Below are 13,720 nucleotides of genomic sequence, written 5' to 3'. Positions count from 1 at the left end.
CCTGATAATAATATCGCCCCAAAAGTAATAGCCCCCTCCATCAATATCCCCCTGACAGTAATATCCCCTAATAGTAATATTCCTGTTAGTAATATCCCCCAGACAGTAATATCCCCCCAACAGTAATATCCCCCTGATAGTAATATCCCCCAACAGTAATATCCCCCTGATAGTAATATCCCCCCCAACAATAAAATCCCCTGATAGTAATATCTCCCAACAGTAATATCCCCTGATCGTAATATCCCCAACAGTAATATCCCCTGATAGTAATATCCCCAACAGTAATATCCCCTGATAGTAATATCCCCAACAGTAATATCCCTTGATAGTAATATCCCCTCACCAGTAATAGCCCCCTTCAACAATATCCCCGACAGTAATATCCCCCTAATAGTAATATCCCTCTGACAGTAACATCCCCTGATAGTAATATCCCCCTGATAGCAATATCCCCTGACAGTAATATCCCCTGATAGTAATATCCTCCGACAGTAATATCCCCTGATAATAATATCGCCCCAAAAGTAATAGCCCCCTCCATCAATATCCCCCTGACAGTAATATCCCCTAATAGTAATATTCCTGTTAGTAATATCCCCCAGACAGTAATATTCCCCAGACAGTAATATTCCCCTAATAGTAATATCCCCCTAATAGTAATATCCCTCTGATAGTAATATCCCCCTTACAGAAATATCCCCCAAAACAGTATTTTCCCCGACAGTAATTCGCCCCAACAGAAATTACCTCTGATAGTAATATCCACCCAACAATAATATCCCCCTGATAGTAATATCCCCCCGACAGTAATATCCCCCCAACAGTAATATCCCCTGATAGTAATAGCCCCCTCCAACAATATCCCCCTGACAGTAATATCCCCTAATAGTAATATCCCTCTGACAGTAATTACCTCTGTTAGCAATATCCCCCAGACAGTAATTTTCCCCACACAGTAATATCCCCCATTAGTAATTACCCCTGATAGTAATATCCCTCCAACAGTAATAGCCCCCTGATAGTAATACCTCCTATAGTAATATCCTCCCGACAGTAATATGCCCTGACAGTAATATCCCCTGACAGTAAAATGCCCTGATAGTAATATCCCCCCGACAGTATTATCCCCCCAACAGTAATATGCCCTGACAGTAATATGCCCTGACAGTAATATCCCCTGACAGTAATATGCCCTGATAGTAATATCCCCCTGATAGTAATATCCCCCTGATAGTAATATCCCCCCAACAGTAATATCCCCCTGACAGTAATATCCCCCGACAGTAATATCCCCCAACAGTAATATCCCCCTGATAGTAATATCCCCCCAACAATAAAATCCCCTGATAGTAATATCTCCCAACAGTAATATCCCCTGATAGTAATATCCCCTGATAGTAATATCCCCCTGATAGTAATATCCCCCCCAACAATAAAATCCCCTGATAGTAATATCTCCCAACAGTAATATCCCCTGATAGTAATATCCCCAACAGTAATATCCCCTGATAGTAATATCCCCAACAGTAATATCCCCTGATAGTAATATCCCCAACAGTAATATCCCCTGATAGTAATATCCCCAACAGTAATATCCCTTGATAGTAATATCCCCCCACCAGTAATAGCCCTCTCCAACAATATCCCCGACAGTAATATCCCCCTAATAGTAATATCCCTCTGACAGTAACATCCCCTGATAGTAATATCCCTCTGATAGCAATATCCCCTGACAGTAATATCCCCTGATAGTAATATCCTCCGACAGTAATATCCCCTGATAATAATATCGCCCCAAAAGTAATAGCCCCCTCCATCAATATCCCCCTGACAGTAATATCCCCTAATAGTAATATTCCTGTTAGTAATATCCCCCAGACAGTAATATCCCCCAGACAGTAATATCCCCCTAATAGTAATATCCCCCTAATAGTAATATCCCCCTTACAGAAATATCCCCAAAACAGTATTTTCCCCGACAGTAATTCGCCCCAACAGAAATTACCTCTGATAGTAATATCCACCCAACAATAATATCCCCCTGATAGTAATATCCCCCGACAGTAATATCCCCCAACAGTAATATTCCCTGATAGTAATAGCCCCCTCCAACAATATCCCCCTGACAGTAATATCCCCTAATAGTAATATCCCTCTGACAGTAATTACCTCTGTTAGTAATATCCCCCAGACAGTAATATCCCCCGACAGTAATATTCCCCACACAGTAATATCCCCCATTAGTAATTACCCCTGATAGTAATATCCCTCCAACAGTAATAGCCCCCTGATAGTAATACCTCCTATAGTAATATCCTCCCGACAGTAATATGCCCTGACAGTAATATCCCCTGACAGTAATATGCCCTGATAGTAATATCCCCCCGACAGTATTATCCCCCCAACAGTAATATGCCCTGACAGTAATATCCCCTGACAGTAATATGCCCTGATAGTAATATCCCCCCGACAGTATTATCCCCCCAACAGTAATATGCCCTGATAGTAATATGTCCCTATAGTATTGTGTCCCTATAGTAATTACCCCTGATAGTAATATCCCCCTATAGTAATATCCCCTAACAGTAATATCCTCCTGACAGTGATATCCCCTTACAGTAATTACCCCTGATAGTAATATCCCCCAACAGTAATTACCCCTGATAGTAATATCCCCCAACAGTAATAACCCCCGATAGTAATATCCCCCAACAGTAATAACCCCTGATAGTAATATCCCCAACAGTAATTACCCCTGATAGTAATATCCCCCAACAGTAATAACCCCCGATAGTAATATCCCCCAATAGTAATAACCCCTGATAGTAATATTCCCAACAGTAATTACCCCTTGATAGTCATATCCCCTTGATAGTCATATCCCCCAATAGTAATATCCCCCCGACAGCAATATGCCCCCCGACAGCAATATGCCCCCCGACAGCAATATGCCCCCCGACAGCAATATGCTCCTGACAGTAACATCCCCTGACAGTAATATCCCCCCCGACAGTAATATCCCCCCCAACAGTAATATCCCCCAACAGTAATATACCCTAATACTAATATCCCCCAACAATAATATCCCCTAATAGTAATATCCCCAAACAGTAATTACCCCTGACAGTAATATCCCCCGACAGCAATATCCTCCCGACAGTATTATCCTCCGGACAGTAAGTTCCCGCGGATGTCAGTAGTCAGGGTCTTTGTGGTCAGTGATCTCAATGGTCGGGGTTCTCAGTGTTCAGGGACCTTATTGGTCAGTGGGTCTCAGTGGTAGGGGTTCTTAGTCACCTTGGTTCTAAATATTTGGGGATTTTAATTGTTGAGGATCCTGTTTGGGGGGATCTCAGATGTCAGTGGTCGGGATTTTGATATTCGAAGATCTTTCTGATTCGGGATCTCGGGGTCCGGGGATCTCCATGGCTGAGAACTCCTTAAAAATGTCTCATCAGGGGTACGGAAATACGGGGGGCTCTGTATATTCCTGAGGAGGACTCCTTTATGTGAAGAAACCTGCGAAGAGAGTGCGGGAAAAGCGGGAGGTCAAAGCTTGTGGGGGCTGTCATGGCGGCCATTTATAGAAGACGCCCTGAGCCCCCCCCCCCTACCCCCACGCCACGTACTTATTGTTTCAGATCTTTCGGTAAGCGCAGGAACAATAACTCGTATTTGGCACCGAGAAAAATTCACTTTCATTTTGATCATCTGCCGGGCCGCGCCAATTAACATCTGGCAGGACGCAGAGCGAGCGGCGGCCGGCAGATGATTTGGCAGCAGGAAGGTAACATTCACTTCTGTCCCCTCCGTAATGCCAGACAAGAGCAAACGATGAGAAAATGGGATTAAAAAATATTCTGTGAAGGCTCTGCCAGGAGGAGGAAGAGAGGACAAGAGAAGAAATGACAATCAGACACGGAAAATAGCATCCAAGATGGAGGCAGAGACCGCCGCACCGCGAGGAGGAATCGGGTGCACTGAGGGATTGAGGGAAATAAGATAGATAGATATGAGATAGATAGATAGATATGAGATCAATAGATAGATATGAGATAGATATGAGATAGATATGAGATATATAGATAGATAGATATGAGATAGATATGAGATAGATATGAGATAGATAGATAGATAGATAGATATGACATAGATATGAGATAGATAGATAGATAGATATGAGATAGATAGATATGAGATAGATAGATAGATAGATATGAGATAGATAGATATGAGATCAATAGATAGATAGATATGAGATAGATATGAGATAGATATGAGATAGATAGATAGATATGAGATCAATAGATAGATAGATATGAGATAGATATGAGATAGATAGATAGATATGAGATAGATAGATAGATATGAGATAGATAGATATGAGATAAATAGATAGATAGATAGATATGAGATAAATAGATATGACAGATAGATAGATATGAGATAGATATGAGATAGATATGAGATAGATAGATAGAGAGATATGAGATAGATAGATATGAGATAGATAGATATGAGATAGATAGATATTAGATAGATAGATATGAGATAGATAGATATGAGATAGATAGATATGAGATAGATAGATATGAGATAGATAGATATGAGATAGATAGATATGAGATAGATAGATAGATATGAGATAGATATGAGATAGATATGAGATAGATAGATATGAGATAGATAGATATGAGATAGATAGATATGAGATAGATATGAGATAGATATGAGATAGATATGAGATAGATAGATATGAGATAGATAGATATGAGATAGATATGAGATAGATAGATATGAGATAGATAGATAGATATGAGATAGATAGATATGAGATAGATAGATAGATATGAGATAGATAGATATGAGATAGATAGATATGAGATAGATATGAGATAGATAGATATGAGATAGATAGATAGATATGAGATAGATATGAGATAGATAGATATGAGATAGATATGAGATAGATAGATATGAGATAGATATGAGATAGATAGATATGAGATAGATATGAGATAGATAGATATGAGATAGATATGAGATAGATAGATATGAGATAGATAGATAGATATGAGATAGATATGAGATAGATAGATATGCGATAGATAGATATGAGATAGATAGATAGATATGAGATAGATAGATATGAGAGATAAATAGATATGAGATAGATATGAGATAGATAGATAGATATGAGATAGATATGAGATAGATAGATAGATATGAGATAGATATGAGATAGATATGAGATAGATAGATATGAGATAGATAGATAGATATGAGATAGATAGATATGAGATAGATAGATAGATATGAGATAGATAGATATGAGATAGATATGAGATAGATAGATATGAGATAGATAGATATGAGATAGATATGAGATAGATAGATATGAGATAGATAGATATGAGATAGATAGATAGATATGAGATAGATATGAGATAGATAGATATGAGATAGATAGATATGAGATAGATATGAGATAGATAGATATGAGATAGATATGAGATAGATAGATATGAGATAGATAGATAGATATGAGATAGATATGAGATAGATAGATATGCGATAGATAGATATGAGATAGATAGATAGATATGAGATAGATAGATATGAGATAGATAGATATGAGAGATAAATAGATATGAGATAGATAGATATGAGAGATAAATAGATATGAGATAGATAGATATGAGAGATAAATAGATATGAGATAGATATGAGATAGATAGATAGATATGAGATAGATATGAGATAGATAGATAGATATGAGATAGATATGAGATAGATATGAGATAGATAGATATGAGATAGATAGATAGATATGAGATAGATAGATATGAGATAGATAGATAGATATGAGATAGATAGATATGAGATAGATATGAGATAGATAGATATGAGATAGATAGATATGAGATAGATATGAGATAGATAGATATGAGATAGATAGATATGAGATAGATAGATAGATATGAGATAGATATGAGATAGATAGATAGATGTGAGATAGATAGATATGAGATAGATATGAGATAGATAGATATGAGATAGATATGAGATAGATAGATATGAGATAGATAGATATGAGATAGATAGATATGAGATAGATATGAGATAGATAGATATGAGATAGATATGAGATAGATAGATATGAGATAGATAGATAGATAGATATGAGATAGATATGAGATAGATAGATATGCGATAGATAGATATGAGATAGATAGATAGATATGAGATAGATAGATATGAGAGATAAATAGATATGAGATAGATAGATAGATATGAGATAGATATGAGATAGATAGATATGAGATAGATAGATATGAGATAGATATGAGATAGATAGATATGAGATAGATATGAGATAGATAGATATGAGATAGATAGATATGAGATAGATAGATAGATATGAGATAGATATGAGATAGATAGATAGATGTGAGATAGATAGATATGAGATAGATATGAGATAGATAGATATGCGATAGATAGATATGAGATAGATAGATAGATATGAGATAGATAGATAGATATGAGATAGATAGATATGAGATAGATATGAGATAGATATATATGAGATAGATAGATAGATAGATATGAGATAGATATGAGATAGATAGATATGAGATAGATAGATATGAGATAGATATGAGATAGATAGATAGATATGAGATAGATATGAGATAGATATGAGATAGATAGATATGAGATAGATAGATATGAGATAGATAGATATGAGATAGATAGATATGAGATAGATATGAGATAGATAGATATGAGATAGATAGATAGATATGAGATAGATAGGTAAGAGATAGATAGATATGAGATAGATAGATAGATATGAGATAGATAGATAGATATGAGATAGATAGGTAAGAGATAGATAGATATGAGATAGATAGATAGATATGAGATAGATAGATATGAGATAGATATGAGAGATATGAGATAGATAGATATGAGATAGATAGATAGATATGAGATAGATAGATAGATATGAGATAGATATGAGATAGATAGATATGAGATAGATAGATAGGTAAGAGATAGATAGATATGAGATAGATAGATAAGAGATAGATAGATAGATATGAGATAGATAGATATGAGATAGATAGATATGAGATAGATAGATATGAGATAGATAGTTTATCCCTCTGCCCTTCGGTTTTATGACCTCTTAGATGTCTCTTCTCTATTATGAAGGATTCACGTTTTTTCTATACACAATTTACCGCAGTTATTTCCGGTCGGGTTGTCGTCGCTCGTCCATCCTTCACCCTTTCATTTACTTTTCCTCGTTCGGCGCAGTAATTACCGTGACCTTTTGGCGTCTGCTCCGCCTCTCTTGTCACTTCATCCTCTCAACGGCACCAGAGACAAATCTGTGTTATAATTTATTAATCACCAGGGACTCCACTCCGCAAACATGGGAATCGGTGAGAACATAGCGAAATACGCCACGGAACATCAAGGATAGAAGGCAGAAGGTTCTGAGCACCGCGGTCATCATCCGGAAGAGCAGATCTATAAGATCACAGAGCTGATCACTGATATAATATAATAGTAATATAAGGACATGTGATCACAGCCCCGCCTCCTGTATGACAGCACTAATATAATATAATAGTAATATAATGACATGTGATCACAGCCCCGCCCCCTGTATGACATCACTGATATAATATAATATAATGACATATGATCACAGCCCCGCCCCCTGTATGACATCACTGATATAATATAATAGTAATATAATGACATGTAATCACAGCCCCGCCCCTGTATGACATCACTGATATAATATAATAGTAAAATAATGACATGTGATCACAGCCCGCCCCCTGTATGACATCACTGATATAATATAATGACATGTGATCACAGCCCCGCCCCCCTGTATGACATCACTGATATAATATAATAGTAATATAATGACATGTGATCACAGCCCCGCCCCCTGTATGACATCACTGATATAATATAATATAATGACATATGATCACAGCCCCGCCCCCTGTATGACATCACTGATATAATATAATAGTAATATAATGACATGTGATCACAGCCCCACCCCCTGTATGACATCACCGATATAATATAATAGTAATATAATGATGTGATCACAGCCCCGCCCCCTGTATGACATCACTGATATAATATAATAGTAATATAATGATGTGATCACAGCCCCGCCCCCTGTATGACATCACTGATATAATATAATGACATGTGATCACAGCCCCGCCCCCTGTATGACATCACTGATATAATATAATAGTAATATAATGATGTGATCACAGCCCCGCCCCCTGTATGACATCACTGATATAATATAATAGTAATATAATGACATGTGATCACAGCCCCGCCTACTGTATGACATCACTGATATAATATAATAGTAATATAATGACGTGATCACAGCCCCGCCCCCTGTATGACATCACTGATATAATATAATATAATGACATGTGATCACAGCCCCGCCCCTTGTATGACATCACTGATATAATATAATAGTAATATAATGACATGTGATCACAGCCCCGCCCCCAGTATGGCATCACTGATATAATAGTAATATAATGACGTGATCACAGCCCCGCCCCCTGTATGACATCACTGATATAATATAATGACATGTGATCACAGCCCTGCCCCCTGTATGACATCACTGATATAATATAATAGTAATATAATGACATGTGATCACAGCCCCGCCCCCTGTATGACATCACTGATATAATATAATGACATGTGATCACAGCCCCGCCCCCTGTATGACATCACTGATATAATATAATAGTAATATAATGACATGTGATCACAGCCCCGCCCCCTGTATGACATCACTGATATAATATAATATAATATAATGACATGTGATCACAGCCCCGCACCCTGTATGACATCACTGATATAATATAATAGTAAAATAATGACATGTGATCACAGCCCCGCCCCCAGTATGGCATCACTGATATAATATAATAGTAATATAATGACGTGATCACAGCCCCGCCCCCTGTATGACATCACTGATATAATATAATGACATGTGATCACAGCCCTGCCACCTGTATGACATCACTGATATAATATAATAGTAATATAATGACATGTGATCACAGCCCGCCCCCTGTATGACATCACTGATATAATATAATGACATGTGATCACAGCCCCGCCCCCTGTATGACATCACTGATATAATATAATAGTAATATAATGACATGTGATCACAGCCCCGCCCCCTGTATGACATCACTGATATAATACAATAGTAATATAATGACATGTGATCACAGCCCCGCTCCCTGTATGACATCACTGATATAATATAATAGTAACATAATGATGTGATCACAGCCCCGCCCCCTGTATGACATCACTGATATAATATAATAGTAATATAATGATGTGATCACAGCCCTGCCCCATGTATGACATCACTGATACAATACAATAGTAATATAATGACATGTGATCACAGCCCCGCCCCCTGTATGACATCACTGATATAATATAATAGTAATATAATGACATGTGATCACTGCCCCGCCTCCTGTATGACATCACTGATATAATATAATAGTAATATTATAACATGTGATCACAGCCCCGCCCCCTGTATGACATCACTGATATAATATAATAGTAATATAATGACATGTGATCACAGCCCCGCCCCCTGTATGACATCACTGATATAATATAATAGTAATGTAATGACATGTGATCACAGCCCCGCCCCCTGTATGACATCACTGATATAATATAATATAATGACATATGATCACAGCCCCGCCCCCTGTATGACATCACTGATATAATATAATAGTAATATAATGACATGTGATCACAGCCCCACCCCCTGTATGACATCACCGATATAATATAATAGTAATATAATGATGTGATCACAGCCCCGCCCCCTGTATGACATCACTGATATAATATAATAGTAATATAATGATGTGATCACAGCCCCGCCCCCTGTATGACATCACTGATATAATATAATGACATGTGATCACAGCCCCGCCCCCTGTATGACATCACTGATATAATATAATAGTAATATAATGATGTGATCACAGCCCCGCCCCCTGTATGACATCACTGATATAATATAATAGTAATATAATGACATGTGATCACAGCCCCGCCTACTGTATGACATCACTGATATAATATAATAGTAATATAATGACATGTGATCACAGCCCCGCCCCCTGTATGACATCACTGATATAATATAATATAATGACATGTGATCACAGCCCCGCCCCCTGTATGACATCACTGATATAATATAATAGTAATATAATGACATGTGATCACAGCCCCGCCCCCAGTATGGCATCACTGATATAATAGTAATATAATGACGTGATCACAGCCCCGCCCCCTGTATGACATCACTGATATAATATAATGACATGTGATCACAGCCCTGCCCCCTGTATGACATCACTGATATAATATAATAGTAATATAATGACATGTGATCACAGCCCCGCCCCCTGTATGACATCACTGATATAATATAATGACATGTGATCACAGCCCCGCCCCCTGTATGACATCACTGATATAATATAATAGTAATATAATGACATGTGATCACAGCCCCGCCCCCTGTATGACATCACTGATATAATATAATATAATATAATGACATGTGATCACAGCCCCGCACCCTGTATGACATCACTGATATAATATAATAGTAAAATAATGACATGCGATCACAGCCCCGCCCCCAGTATGGCATCACTGATATAATATAATAGTAATATAATGACGTGATCACAGCCCCGCCCCCTGTATGACATCACTGATATAATATAATGACATGTGATCACAGCCCTGCCCCCTGTATGACATCACTGATATAATATAATAGTAATATAATGACATGTGATCACAGCCCCGCCCCCTGTATGACATCACTGATATAATACAATAGTAATATAATGACATGTGATCACAGCCCCGCTCCCTGTATGACATCACTGATATAATATAATAGTAACATAATGATGTGATCACAGCCCCGCCCCCTGTATGACATCACTGATATAATATAATAGTAATATAATGATGTGATCACAGCCCTGCCCCATGTATGACATCACTGATATAATACGATAGTAATATAATGACATGTGATCACAGCCCCGCCCCCTGTATGACATCACTGATATAATATAATAGTAATATAATGACATGTGATCACTGCCCCGCCCCCTGTATGACATCACTGATATAATATAATAGTAATATAATAACATGTGATCACAGCCCCACCCCCTGTATGACATCACTGATATAATATAATAGTAATATAATGACATGTGATCACAGCCCCGCCCCCTGTATGACATCACTTATATAATCTAATAGTAATATAATGACATGTGATCACAGCCCCGCCCCCTGTATGACATCACTTATATAATATATTAGTAATATAATGACATGTGATCACAGCCCCGCCCCCTGTATGACATTACTGATATAATACAATAGTAATATAATGACATGTGATCACAGCCCCGCCCCCTGTATGACATCACTGATATAATATAATAGTAATATAATGACATGTGATCACAGCCCCGCCCCCTGAATGTCATCACTGATATAATATAATAGTAATATAATGACATGTGATCATAGCCCCGCCCCCTGAATGTCATCACTGATATAATATAATGACATGTGATCACAGCCCCGTCCCCTGTATGACATCACTGATATAATATAATAGTTATATAATGACATGTGATCACAGCCCCGTCCCCTGTATGACATAACTGATATAATATAATAGTAATATAATGACATGTGATCACAGCCCCGCCTCCTGTATGACATCACTGATACAATATAATAGTAATATAATGATAATAAGAAAGCAACAAGTAATGCCGCTCACCCCTTCAAACGAATCCGGAACACCTGCGCAAGGACATGCCGGTCCCGTCCTTGGCTCTGTACAATAGTAGAAAGAAGAATTGTCCAGCGCTGGGTTTGCAGGTAAAAGCTTGCTTTTATTTAGAAAATCCGACAGAAACACTATACAGAGGACAATGGCTGATGCGTTTCGCACCTGGGTGCTTAATCGTAGACTGACCAATAATATAATAGTAATATATTGACATGTGATCACAGCCCCGCCCCTGTATGACATCACTGATATAATATAATGACATGTGATCACAGCCCCGCCCCTGTATGACATCACTGATATAATATAATGACATGTGATCACAGCCCCGCCCCCTGTATGACATCACTGATATAATATAATGACATGTGATCACAGCCCCGCCCCTGTATGACATCACTGATATAATATAATGACATGTGATCACAGCCCCGCCTCCTGTATGACATCACTGATATAATATAATGACATGTGATCACAGCCCCGCTCCCTGTATGACATCACTGATATAAGATAATAGTAATATAATGACATGTGATCACAGCCCCACCTCCTGTATGACATCACTGATATAATATAATAGTAATATAATGACATGTGATCACAGCCCCGCCTCCTGTATGACATCACTGATATAATAGTAATATAATGACATGTGATCACAGCCCCGCCCCCTGTATGACATCACTGATATAATATAATAGTAATATAATGACATGTGTTCACAGCCCCGCCCCCTGTATGACATCACTGATACAATATAATAGTAATATAATGACATGTGATCACAGCCCCGCCTCCTGTATGACATCATTGATATAAGATAATAGTTTATTTTTATGAATTTACACAATGCATAGTGAATCAACAGAAGAGAAATGTAAATCCATAGAATATGATGTCACCGCCCTTCACTTTTAGCATTTATTATTTTAGATAAAATCAGGGATTTTGTAGGATTTGTAGTCAGGTGATAATGATTATTGTATTATTATATAAATTGGTTGAAACATAAAATTAACTGAAACAGAAACATCTGTGTAGGAGGCTTAAAACTGGGTGAGGAACAGCCAAACTCTGCTCCAAAGGTGAAAAGACAGTGTCCCAGGTCCTACTCCACAGACGGAGCCTAACGACAAGACACGAAGTGGTTATACTGTATAATGAAGTCCACCCCCAAGGACAGATCTCACAGCAGTTTGGGGGTGTAGGACGTCCCGCCCAAGATTGTTTGACGAAGAAACGGGCAACATTGAAGGGTTACGAGAAAAACGATTCCGACACTATGGTTTACAGACATAAAAATTGTAGTTGAGGGAAATAGAGGGGGACGCGTCATTCAAGCATGTCCCCGTCCCCCCTCCGACTACTTACCTGGGTCCCCGCTGCTTTTCACATATGATCTCTTTGAATTGCCGGAGCATAGACCAAGGTTTACCAGGATCGCACCGTTTGAGCAGAATAAAGCAGGTGACAGGTTCCCTATGACGTGGCCCCTTTATATTAACCATCTGCGTCTGCCGTGTGGGGGCTGGAGGTTACGGAGGCGCGCGCCTTAATCAGAGGTTGTTGCTCAGCTGCTTTGTGCGCCGCTCAGTCCCTCTGGCAGCTGATAAAATCCTGCGCCGCACCCGCACCGAGGGCGATCATTATAACATCACCAGCTGACGTTTACAAGACAGACGTCCTGCCAACAGCTGAAAGATACCGAATACGCCAAATACCGTCGCAACGCTGCGC

General features: G+C 38.2%; 1 long non-coding RNA gene across 1 annotated transcript; it reads right to left on the bottom strand.

Annotated features, from left to right (window-relative positions):
- Positions 1–7,369: 7,369 nt before the first annotated feature.
- On the bottom strand, positions 7,370–13,463 carry LOC130344430 (uncharacterized). The gene is made up of 3 exons (XR_008883366.1): positions 13,355–13,463; positions 11,969–12,024; positions 7,370–7,561 (listed from the first exon to the last, which is right to left on the bottom strand). It is a non-coding gene; the product is annotated as an uncharacterized LOC130344430 (long non-coding RNA).
- Between the last annotated feature and the right edge of the window lie 257 nt (positions 13,464–13,720).

The sequence above is a fragment of the Hyla sarda genome, unplaced genomic scaffold (genome assembly GCF_029499605.1).
Source record: "Hyla sarda isolate aHylSar1 unplaced genomic scaffold, aHylSar1.hap1 scaffold_72, whole genome shotgun sequence".
NCBI classification, from domain to species: Eukaryota; Metazoa; Chordata; class Amphibia; order Anura; family Hylidae; genus Hyla; species Hyla sarda.
Note: the sequence above shows the minus strand (reverse complement) of the source record. Positions and strands in the feature narration are given on the sequence as shown.